Raw genomic sequence first — 11,861 nt, 5'->3', positions numbered from 1 at the left:
GAGTGTATCTCCTCACTGTGTACTCCAGTGAGCATCACTGCAAACAGCAGCATCACAAAAGGCAGGTCAATGTCATATAAACTCCTTGTTCTTTGTCTTTAACAAAAGAGTAGTCTTTAAGGTAAAGAAATTAAACCCTACCTGCTTGGAAAGCTGGGTGTGCAGCCATTTGGTAGGGCTTGGGTTTGGACAGCAAATAAAGGAAAACTGTGGCTGCCAGCTTGTATTCACACACATTTCTGAATTGCCTGTGATGTCTCAAAACTAATGATCGATACATTGTCTGTCGTGGTAAACAGACATTTTTAAAAGATTCCTGCTTCATAGTCCACAGAAGAATTTGATTTCCATGCCTATTAAATAATGATAGATTTTATGACAGCAAATGTAAGATCTATCATGTGACTGGGATTAACTTTAGCTGATAATCCAATATCTGACCCCATAGCAAAGTAACTGGTGCTTCATATCTCTGGTGCGGCACCCACGCCCCTTTTGCAGCATGAGCTCAGGGCAGGTTTCAGGCTGGATCCTCCCTTCTCCTGGGACCTTACCAGCCTGCTGCCAGCTCGTCCTGGGCAAGGGAGAGTCAGTGAACACAAAAGTACACCAACATCCCCTGTGTTTCTAAACAATTGAGGGGTGAGAGGGGGGAAGGAAGCCTCCCAGATTTGCAGGATCATTCCAAGATATCATTTCCTGTTCTTGTGTGTATCTTAACGTAGGGATTGATGTCAGGTCCCTGTGTGTGCTCAGGTAAAGACAAGCCACAATTATTCCCATTCTCTTGACACAGCTAGCACAACATGAGCTGTGAGCCCTGTTTGTGTGGTGGCACATGGTGCCCACCTGAGCCAACTAACAAAACACCAGGGCACTCTTCCTTAGAGGAGAACTTCACTTTTTGCTAGCAGGTGAGAGCCAGGATCAGGATAAGTAACAGGTGCCATAAGTGTCTCATTAACAAATTAACAGAGCTCAATACTAGAGAAGCAGTATTCCAAGATCCGCTGCTTCTGATAAGTGGCACAGATGCCACACAAATGCTTTAAAACTGCCAGCCCAAGCCCCAGCTGAGCTGTTGGAACCCCAGGCCCCTGTACCACTCTGAGTAACATTTTCTTTTGCTTCTACAGTCTCTAAGGTGAATAACTCGTAAAACTATTACAGCCAAGGGTATCAAACAGCTGCTCAAGCCCTTCACAAAAACCAAAGCTCTGCAGTCACTAACAAATACTTGTGATGTGCTACCACACTGAAAGAGAAAACTGCTCCCTTTCAGCAGCAAACAGTAAGTATATCAAACAAGAAAATCTATCAAATGCTGATGTCATGAGGGTATATAATCTGTTGTCAAAATGAAGGCCATCAGGTTCTCTTGCCAGGTATCATCCCACAAGAATAATAAATGTTGTGGGCTTGCACGCAGCAGTTCCCCTTGAAAGAGAGTGAAAACTCATCCTTCGAGGGCTTGATCCCAAATCAGGAATCTCTTCCTCTCTGAATATTGAAACCTGCTGCAAGCAGAGCAGCCCCAGTGTTCAGTGATGTGGCCACAGTCCCTCTCTGAGGTGGGGCACAGTGTTAGCATCCTCCTAGCCAGAGCAGTGCTGCATCTCTGCCTTAGCTTAGCTTCTTAGCACACGCAAATGGAGGCAGCCACCAGGGAGGCCTCAGAAATGAGTCAGACATAACAAGACCCCCCCTTTTGGATCCACTCAGCTCCCCTGTGGGAGGAAGGGGCAGGGAATAGGATGCTTAGATTGCCCCAGCCACTTCTGGGGCAAACGTTTAGTTTAGATTAAGTGGCATGTAAAGCAGAGAGAGGAGCGCTCTCTGGCTGGCTGCTAGGGTTGATAGTTAAATATTTATAATGTCCAAATTAGCATAGTGAAAGCTCAATTCATCAATTTGTTCTGGTCTGTTTGTAAGAGGAGGGGGTGTCAGGCACCCGCAGGAGATGCAGCAGTGGGTGGGCAGGGCATGCAGGCTGCCTCCATCACCAGCCCACATCCCAGCTCCCTCTGATGCTGAGACTTGTTGCCCTGGTCAGGACTTGTTACCCCGTGGTCAGGGTAGGGGGAGAGGCCAGCTGTGGGGCAGGGCTGCAGGGATCCTTCCTCTCCCTCAGGCCCACCTGCCAGGGGGTCAGCCCCCGGCTGCCGGGGATGCTGCGGGGAGCAGCCTGGCCAGGGGAGGGGCTGGGGAGGGTGTGGGCTGCCCTGGAAGGGTTAAGGCTTTTCAGGCCAAAATCCTCCAACAGAAGGCAGGGTCAGCCTCGGAGCTGAAATCTAAGTGCTAATGACTGATGCCCTTCACCCCTCTGCTGCCTCCAAAGGCGAGTGCCCTGGATGAGCCGGGGCCGGAGAGCATTTAACATTTGAACTTCTTCTCGTCTGCGAGGCAGCAGGCCGTTGTGTGCTGGGTCGCTGACCCCCAGCCCCGCTCCCCACAGCCCCTCAGCTGCCTCCCAGCCCTAATTGAATGACAGATGGTCAGCGGCAGGGAGAGGGCAGGAGCAGGGCCCCAGCCCCCGGCGCTCCTACCCGCACAGCCCCAGGCTGCCCGGCACTGCGCCCCGCAGCCGCAGGGAGTTGGAGCAGGGCTGGGGGTGGGTGCTGCACGGGGGGGGGGGGCACCCCGGGGCCAGCCCGACCCCAGTACCCCTCTAGTCCTTGTCCATCCCCCTGTCACACTACAAAACGTCACCGAATTCATGGATACCTGATGGGTACAGAGTGGCCAAGGCTTTCGCTGCTCCCGGCAGTGCCAGAGCCGGGGACGGAGGAGAGCTGCGCTGAACTTCCGGGCCTCCATAAGGACATGGGTCACCGCAGGGAGCTGCAGCGCTGTGGGCAGCCTCTTCACCTGCCTGCACTCCAAGGGCTGCTCTCTCCCTCCTTGCCCCAAGCGGGGGCTCCAACCACATTCTGCCCCGGATGGAGGATGCCACAGGTGACAAGAGGGGCCTTACTGCAACCACAAAGGGGACTGAGGAAAGGCCTCTCTGTGGGGCCAGATCTTGCTGCTGCCTCCTGCCCACAGCCCCTCCAGCTTCCATCAAGACAGAGCTGGGGGCCTGGGTGGACCCTTTGGGTGCAGGAGCTGTGCTGCCCGGCTGCCGAGCGCAGCCGCTTTGCCCCCACTGCAGCCCGCTGTCCCTTTAACAGAGAGCCGTGATTCCCACAATTACTGGGATTACAAGGAAAGGATTATCGATTTGCAGCCTGCACTGTGTGATCAGCGCCCTGGCGGCCCCCCCGGCCCACCTCTCCTACTGTAAGCACGAAACCATTTATAAATGTTTTATTTCACTGATCGCCTCACCCTTGCTGCATAATAATAACCCCAGCAGCATGGTGATATATTCTCTCTACTCCCCCTTTCCCAGTGCCCGCAGCCTGCAAAAGGCACCAACGTGATATGCAGCAGCCCCTGATTTGTGTGTATGTTTTAATTACCGCAGGAGAAACCTGTACACAAGCATAAAAAAGGGCGAGGGAAAGGGAGAGCAGGCCCAGACAGCGGAGGCAATGGCAGCCTAATGCACCGCTGGCTGACAGCGACTTCCGCTCAGGCACCTTCTCCAGATCGAACCCTTCGATTGTAACTGAAACAATTTGCATACTGATTCCTCTCATAGCCTCCCGATCCATAACCAGGCAGGCAGCTATTCAAATGCAAGTAGCATCCCTAAATGCAAGGCTAGGCTGACCAAAATGCGCTGTCCAACAAGCAGGAGGAGAAGAAAAAACCCCTTGATTATTATTTCTATTTTTGTTCCTTTTAACCTTTAAAAGATGTAGCTGGAAGCTGTTTGTTTATGGCTGGGGATGTAAGGGAGAGACTTGATCCTGGACTGGACTTAAAGATGGAGCAAAATGGGGCGCTGGAGAGATTTTTCGTTGAGCTTCTTTTTCTTCCTTTTTTCCTATTTTTGTTTTTACCTAAGCCACAAACTGAGGCTCTTTGGGGGAGAAAGAGGGTTTATCCCCTCTCCCACCCCTTTCCTCTACCAAAACCACCTCTGCTCCTGCAGACCCAGGGAATACGCAAACTGCTGCCTCTGCCTCTGGTGCATGTTGGGCTGATGAAGAACGGGTAATTCTGGCTGTAAATTCTTGCGTTTAAGTTGGTGCAATAAAAGATCTCTCCCACACCTTGTGAGGGTTCGGTGCTTTATTTTTTAACGGGACTGGCGTGGCAGCCGCGGCGGTTGCGTTTTTTTCATTTTCTTTTTCTTCTTCTCGTTCTCACTTGAATTGATGCAGGTAGAATTTTTTTTTTGTTTGTTATTTTGATTTTTCTCCTCCCAGGGGGCAAATCTAGAGGCGACCCCGCATCGGATGCCCGTCCCGGCGGCGTGCGGCGGACGGCGGGGTAAGCGTGCCCAGCGGGGCACGGGCCGGGCGGGGCGGGGCGCAGCGGCTGCGGGGGGTGGCGGAGCGGGCACCTCCGGATGCCACGCGGCGCTCGCAGCCTGCTGCGCACCCGCGGAGATGGTTGCACGCAGGAGGGACGGGGGGGGGGGGGGAAGCCCCGTCCGGTGGCCTCCGCGCCCGCTGAGCCGCGGTCGCTGCCCTGCGCCGGGACAGGCGCTGGGCCGGCGCATTTGCCGTGCGCACCTCCAGCCCCGTGCTACCGTCCGCACACGCTCCGCCGCCGCGCAGCCCGGCGCATGTTGTGGCCACTGCCCGCCGGCGCGGCCGAGGCGAGAGCGGCCCCCGAGCTCCACCAGCCTCCATGTTTGGGGCTGCTCCTTGCGAATTTCACCGCCAATATCCCTTGAATCGATCCCGATAATTTTCTGCTAACAAGGGCCCCGCTTTTGTTCCCGTTGGGGCGCGGAGCGGTGCTGCGGCCGTTGCGGACCGGGGATCGATTGCGGGCCGGTTTCTCCGCATGTTCGTGCGCGATGGAGACCAGGAGCACGGATGCCTGAGTGTGTGTCCGCCGTGTCGCTGTGCGCAGTAACAAATGACTGGGATACGTGGGTATTTTGTTATTTAGCCACGGCTAAGGGAAAGCTTTCAGGATGCTGTGGAGCTGTGAAGCTGGCTCCTCGCCTCTCTAAAATCCCAATTTCCCCTGGGCCGCGACCCGTTCTTTGACCTTTAGAGACCCCCGAAGATAGCGGAGTTTTCCTTTCGAAGCAGCAATAAAGCGGCCCGGGGGGGTGGGGGGGGTGGGGGGGGGGGGGTGGGGAGGGCGGCCCTCACCTGAGTGCGGGGCTGCGGGAGTGCCGGGCGGGCACAAGGCTGAGCCCCGGACACACGCGTTCAGTTTGGTTTCATTTGAGGACATTTGGTGGTTGTAGATCTTTCTCTGGTTTGTTGCATCACCACAGCTCGTCCCTTAAAACAGTAATTCAAGATGTAAGTAAAAGTGTTTTCATTTTTATTGATCCTGCTAACATCTTTCATTACCCAACACGTAACCACAACAAATGATTGCTCATTTGATACGGAGAGTTTTATCGACGCTCTCCCCGGTCGGGGCGCGAATCCTAAATCCCGGCGGTGCTGGGAGCGGAGAGGCGCGGAGCTGCGCGGCTGCGCAGTGGGGAGGGCTCTGCCCGGGCCCCTCCGGCCCGGGGCCTCAGTGGGACCGGGACCGCCTCCCCCAGCACTTCCCCCGCCGAAAACCGGGGAGGAACCCCCGGGGGTTGGGGTCAGTGCACACCCCCCTTGTACCGGGCCCGGTCTGGGGGTGCTCCCGGACGGAAGGCGCCCGCCCTTTTCCGCCCTTGCCCGCAGATCCTGTTCCTGGCATCGAAACCCAACAAGTAGCGGGAGGAGAAACGGCCGCGCAGCCGGTCCCGCAACGGCCACCGTGGGAACGCAGCAAAGCCAGGCTGTGCTCTCGCCCCGCAAAGCCAGGCTGTGCTCTCGCCCGCTTTTTATTCCCCCCCCCCCCCCTTTATTAAACACGCTACATAAATAAAGTGTTTTCTAAAAGGGCATCTTGTTTAAAAACAAAACCAAATACAAACAGAAATCCACAAACCTGAGGGTTAATCGGGGATACCGGGCGGTTGGAAACAGCAGGTCCCGTTTCATTTACACGTTTCCTTCAAGTTAACTAATGACGTGAAAGGTTTTTCAGCCATCAAACAAATGCTACTATTTTAACTCTCTTTGAGAATATTGTTGTTTCTTTTAGTACTAGAAGGGAAGGCAAGTTTATGAGAGCGAGGCTCGAAGAATTGGTTTCGATGCAAGAGACCTACGGTGAAATTAAACTAGGTGGATTCTTTATTAAATGATTTTCGGTCTTCTGTTGTTTTATGAAAATAAAAGGCAGCACTTTGTCATTTTTAAAAATGTAAGTAGGCAATAAATCTAATTTTCACATTGATTTCTGTAGGAATTAAGTGATCTGCTGTGGATTGTTTTTGGAAACAAGTGCGACTTTCTCCTAGCAGAAGCTGGTTTTAGAAATAATAATTACAAAAATATTTTTAAATATAGTGTTTTAAGGCAGCAGCTTTTTAAAGCATTAAAAATAATTCTCTACGAGCTTGATGCATATCTGAGAAGGGATCCAGACAAAGAGTTTTATAAAACGCGTTACGACGGGCACAGCAGAGCGTTGTACGGGAAGTGTCTGTTGCGAATGGACTGGGGAGGGACCCGCTGACGGAGCCCTTGGCCGGAGAAGGGGAAAAGGGGAAAGAAAAAGGTGAGCGACTGTATTCGCTCGTGCATGTAACTAATAGAGACCTCAGAGCAGAGAGCAGCCCTGCCTGACCGGAGTGTGCTCCGGCCTGAATTGATACTGCAGGGCACACGCTGCCTGCAGCCTGCCCTTCCCGGCAGAGCCTCATCCGGAGCCCGCGGAGCTCGGCCGCACCTTTCCTGAAAGACCGAGCGCACGGCGAGCCCTGGCCGAGGCTCTGTCCGTCCCGCGGGGGATTCCGCGCTCGGCCGGCCCCGCACGGCTCGGCGCTGGGCTGCTTTCGGGGGTTCCACGCGTGTCCATGGGGGTAGAGGAGCGAGTCGGGCCCCGGGTCCCGACGGCTGGTCTTGCCCCACGGCACACGCTCCGCGGGCGGGAAGGCCCGGCCCGGCCCCCCGTGTCCGGGGCACGCCGTGAGCGGCTGCTGCAGGCCTCGTGAGCTGCCCCCGTCACGCGTAACGGTGCCCGTGCCGGGAGCTGGCGGCGGGCCCCGGGAGCGGGCCCTGCGCCCCCCGCGGCGAGGCCCTGCGGGTTTCCCGGGGCATCCTCTCAGGACCCGAAGCACCGGGGCGCGGACCGCGTGGGTCGCGCGTGGATCACACGCACCCTGGGGGCCGGGGAGCAGCGCCGGTCCAGTCCCGACCTGCATCCGAGCAGGCGGCGGCGCAGAGTTCAAACGCATCAAACTCTCAGAAGTCATTTACCCGGTTTCATAAATAACGTCCTTATTATCTCCAGCCACCGTAATTCATGCTCCCGTCCGCTTGATTGCGGGGTTTCAGCAGATAAAAAGTTTATAAGTTGGTCGGGTTCTTGTTTTCCTTTTTCCATCATTAACATCATTAATATAAGCTATCAATAACCCTGTCGTTTGGAGCATAGCTTCACAGTATTGATCTGCGCAGCTATTCATCTCTGCCATGGAAGACACGGAATAATTTTCGCATTACAGTAGCTTGGATTTGCTTTTAATTCATATTTAAAGCTGCAACTGGCTCTGTGGAGCTCTCTGCGAAAGACTAGAGGCGCCTAATTAATAATAAGTTAGAAACGAAGGAAGGCACCAGCGGATAAATAATTAATACAGACATCTCTGTCTCTTTGAATATTGCTACTTTAAAAATTTAGGCTTACCAGGGCCATACTGTAAGTCTGCAAGTTATATTGAGGAGGTGATTTAAGAAAGCTATTTTTTTTTTCCTGAAATACAATGCTAAATTATTTACGGTGTTTTGCAATCTTCCCTAAGTTCCTTCATTAACAAGCGCTGCGGTTTGCTCCGGGGGGTGCGAGAGAGCGCGGCTGCAAGACGGACCGAGGCGGCTCGGACGGGGGGCGTCCGGACGGGAAGCGGGGGGAGCCGGGACCACCCCCACCTCCCCGGGCAGGCACCCGCCGTGCCTCCCGCCGCGCCGCAGGCTGCCCTCAAAGGCCGGTCCTGCCCCGCCGGCCCCGGCCGTGCGGCCCCTTTCTGTGCCTGCCCCCGACAGATGTGTGTGTTTTTGTCGCCAAGCAAGTTTCCAAGAAGCTCGACAGGGGAAAGTCTGGAAAAGTTAATCCCCCCCGGCAGCTGTTGGCTTCGGGAGCCTTCGAGCGTCACCTTTGACACGCTCCCCGTGCGGGGGGACCCGATGCCGCAAGCTGTCACTGCGCAGGAGGCGCGGAGAGCCGCGCAGGGCTGGGGCAGCGCAATTAAAACAAATAACGAGAACTGGGGGAGAAAAAGGGAAATAATAATAATAATAATAGTAGAACCCAAACCCCTGTCCGGTCCGCACCGTGACCGCTGTGTCCCTGACTGGGCCGCCCCGTCCGGGCTGGCCCCGGTGCACGGCGGTGTTCGCTGGCGTCAGGTGGGAGATTACGGCCGTTTCACGGTGTCATTATCTCGGATTTAAAAAGCACACACACGCAACGCAATTCAAACAAGCAAAGTTGCGTTTTAAGTCCGCTCCGAGTATCTGCTGATCAAATAAAGACTTAAGGGCGGTAACGATTATTCTGTTAAATATATGGTACTTGACTGCACAAGCAGTAATTGATTACCGCACCGAAATTATCTCTCTCCGGCTCTCCCCCCTCCACCGGCAGGACCGGGGGCTCCGCGGAGGAACCGGATGGGTCCGCGTAAAGGGGAGCCCGCTCCGGACACCCCGACGGCTGGAGCCGGGGAGCTGGCCCGGTCTCCCTTCCCCAGTCCCGGACCCCTGTAAACCCACCGGGGGGACTCGGGGCTCCCTGCGGCCGAGACGGGCCCGGACACCGTCGGGGAACGCGGCACCGTCGGGACAGTGCCCAAGCGCTGCCCTCCGCGCCGCGGCTATTGCGCACCGGGGCTGCTTCGTCGTGACCCCCCGAAGAGTAACGGGGAGAAATAGTTTTGAAAGCACAGAGGCGTGTGGGAGCGGAGAGGCGGGTGCGGGTCTGGGGTTAGGAACCGGACCCCGGCAGAGGCCGGTGCATCTCGGGACCAGATAAACTGCGGATGGGTCTGAGCTCACTGCTTGAAGAAAAATTTGATGCTGTAATTTCCTAGAAACTCGAGGGAGTAACTTCCGAACACCCGCGGAGGTGCTCGCTTTGGTAACCAGTCGCTAAAAGCGTGCAGGTGAAACATTTAAAATCAAACTGTAAATTGTATACAGGTCCTGATGAAGAAGAAGCTGGCAACGTTTCGATTAGATCCGTGACATCACCTCGCGCTGGCCTGGGAAACAATCACAGACGTTCACTCCGGTCGCGAAAAGCTCTCGATGATTTTGTTTTATTTTATCCTAAACATTTCCTGAGATCATTGATTAGGTTTCGGGTCTATTTTTAATTCTCCCGCAGTTACACCTCTCCTCATCTGTCCCTCTCTGTAAGAAATGGAGAGTCTGTTAACGATAACATTACAAAAATTCAGAGAGATGTGGAAGCGTTTAGGGACGGGCAGTACTGGAGAGAGACCGGAACTGAGCGGGATCTGTATATGTGGGGTTTAGCGCGAAATAAAATACAGAGGAGCTTCGTGCACCCCGGGGGGAGTGATCGGAGGTGAGTAACGGATGTCTCTCGGACCTGTGGGTCAATGGCGCTGAATTCTTACAAATCCTCGTGTGTGTGTTAATTGTAGGAAGTGAATAAACCCGCTTTGGAAATTCTGAATTTATAGGGGAAAACGCTCATGATGCGGGCTTGCTTAGCAGATAGTTGTCGTGATTCTAAAAGTTTCCTGCGAGCTTGCCCGGCTTCTGGGGCTGGTTTTAGCTCACCGATAGCGCACACACTGTCACAGACTGCACTTGCAGACACGCACATGGCCTGTCCCTGGCAGCAGCCCCCAAGCCGGGCACCCAGGGCACGGTGCCCTGAGAACCCCACGGGGTACCGCTACGTTCCATAGTGCCTAGGAGCGAGGAGGGCGGCGGGTGCCCGGTGCGGGGAGGCCGGTCCCCATGCCCGCACCCAGCGGGGTCACCTCTTTCCCCCAGGTGCTTGTTGGGGGCGGCCGGGGCTGGAGCGGGGCCGGGCCTGGCTTTGCCTGCGGGACTCCTGGCCGAGGCCCTTCCGCGCCCCCCACTTCGGCCGCTGCCGCGGTGCTTCGGGCTCAAAGTGCGGAGCGAGGGGTCTCGGTGCCTGGCGGAGGGAGTGCGGGAGCAGGTGCCCACACGGGGTCGGAGCAGCGCGGCGCCCTCGCCCCCAGGGAAACCTCCAGGGGCCTTGGCCATAGAGCTGGGGCAGCAGCTCCAAGGGAAGTAACCCCAGGGTTCAATTTCGGCTCCCTCCCAGGGTGACTCCCGGCCGAGGACCGGATCCAGTCCCTACTACTGCGGTCTTCATTCCCCGTGGGGTCGGTGCCCCGCTGCAGCGGTCTCCTGGTTCTCAGCAGGGAAGGGGCCTAGGCTCTTTTTGCAGGTGGCATCCCCCTGTTACAGACCTCGGCTCACACCGGGCAGCGGCGGAGCGGGGCTGTGTGCTTTTTCACTTGGCATCCCGCCTGCGGGGCTTTGCAGGGGCAGGTGCTCCAGCCCTGTCCTACACTCCACAGAAAAGACACCCGGTCCCTAGGGTGAGCCCCACCGCGGCGGGGACCTACTCGCTCTCCCAGGGCCTCGCTGGGGCGAGGGTCCCAGGCGGCTCCGCGGGTGCCCAGGAGCTCCCTCGGGCTCCGACGGCGAAGAGGGGGGAGCGGCGGCAGCAGGGGCGGCCTTTGTGCACGGCCGGCCCCGTGCCTCCCGGCTGCGGCCCCGCGGATCTCCCGCGGCGTGCCCCGTCCCTCCCGCAGCTCGGCGCCGCGGACGCGCGGCACTCTGCCCGGCGTGGTTCGTTATTGTTAATGGGCGAACAATAGGCACATCTGCCCTTTCTTCCAGCATAAAGGCACCTTAGCTAACGAGGGGGGCTGGCGGGTGCGCTCGCTTTTTCTTTCTCCTCCTCCTCCTTTTCTTTCTTTTGGGGGAAAAAATAAAAGAAAACCAGCGGCACGTCCGGCTGCCGGGCGCCTCGGGGCATATGCTCTCCTTGGGCCGCTGGGCACGGCCCCCGGGCCATCGAGGTTTCCGGAGGGGGCTGAAGGGGGGAGGTCCCCGCTTCGCATCGACTGTCTGGGCCCAGCGGGATCTTGGAGGGGGACACACGGGACAAGAGCTCTGGGAGGGGTAAGCGGGAGCTGAAGCGAGGGGAGAACCCAGCTGGACCCGGACGCAGCGCTGCGGGGCTCCCAGCGCTCTTTCCCAGGACGGATAACGGGAAGTTCCCCGGTAGGACAGCGCAGAGGATAGGTCTCGGGGCTGGCGTGCGTGCGGGAGCCAGAAGGATACTGGGGGGGGGACACAGAAGGGGCGTAGGGCGGGCATAGCCCGCTGGCTCCCGGGCCAGGGGGTGTCTCACCCCCCGGAAGCTCACTGTGAGGTGAGGGCGAGGAGGCTCCGCGCTCCTGGAAAACGAGGAGTCACCGAAGGGGCGGAGCGGAGCGGGGCGGGGCGGGCAGCCCCAATACCCGGGAGCCGCCGGCCCGGGAGAGGCGGAGTGCGGGAGGGGTCGGCCCTTTGTGCCCGAGAGTGAGGCGGAGGGGGGGCGCTAGGGCCCGGGGCGGCAGCGTAAGACAGCACCGGCTCTGGCCGCCGCCGCGCGGGGCTCGCCTCCTTAATAGGGGCGGTGACGTCACGGAGGGGGCGGGCCCGCGGTGGGCGGGGTGGGGG

Source organism: Pezoporus flaviventris, unplaced genomic scaffold (genome assembly GCF_033815535.1).
Source record: "Pezoporus flaviventris isolate CSIRO_AGI_PZ_B2104156 unplaced genomic scaffold, CSIRO_AGI_Pfla_v1 ptg000006l, whole genome shotgun sequence".
NCBI lineage: Eukaryota > Metazoa > Chordata > Aves > Psittaciformes > Psittacidae > Pezoporus > Pezoporus flaviventris.
This window is presented reverse-complemented; position numbering follows the sequence as displayed.